This window comes from Triticum dicoccoides, chromosome 4B (assembly GCF_002162155.2).
Source record: "Triticum dicoccoides isolate Atlit2015 ecotype Zavitan chromosome 4B, WEW_v2.0, whole genome shotgun sequence".
NCBI lineage: Eukaryota > Viridiplantae > Streptophyta > Magnoliopsida > Poales > Poaceae > Triticum > Triticum dicoccoides.
The window spans coordinates 23,768,983-23,769,444 of NC_041387.1; positions in this window are offsets into that span (position 1 = coordinate 23,768,983).

Here is a 462-nt window from a genome sequence, read left to right on the forward strand (position 1 = left end):
TATGACTCGCTAGCTGATTATGCTATTGATATGAGTAATTGTGGGACCTATGTGTTATTGTGAGTATGGTTAGTTCATAATATTTGCTGAAACTTGAATGCTAGCTTTTCATGTTTACAACAACAAGAGCAAACAGAGTTTGTAAAAGTTCTTCTTTATCACTTTCAGTTTGTCAACTGAATTGCTTGAGGACAAGCAAAGGTTTAAGCTTGGGGGAGTTGATTGTCTCCAACGTATCTACTTCTCCAAACACGTTTGCCCTTGTTTTGGACTCTAACCTGCATGATTTGAATGAAACTCACCCGGACTGACGTTGTTTTCAGCAGAACTGCCATGATGTTGTTTTATGTGTAGAAAAGAAAAGTTCTCGGCATGTCCTGGAAATCCACGGAGGCACTTTTCAGAATTAATAAGAATTTTTGGTGAAAGAATCAAGGCTAGGGGGCTCACGGCTGTCCACGA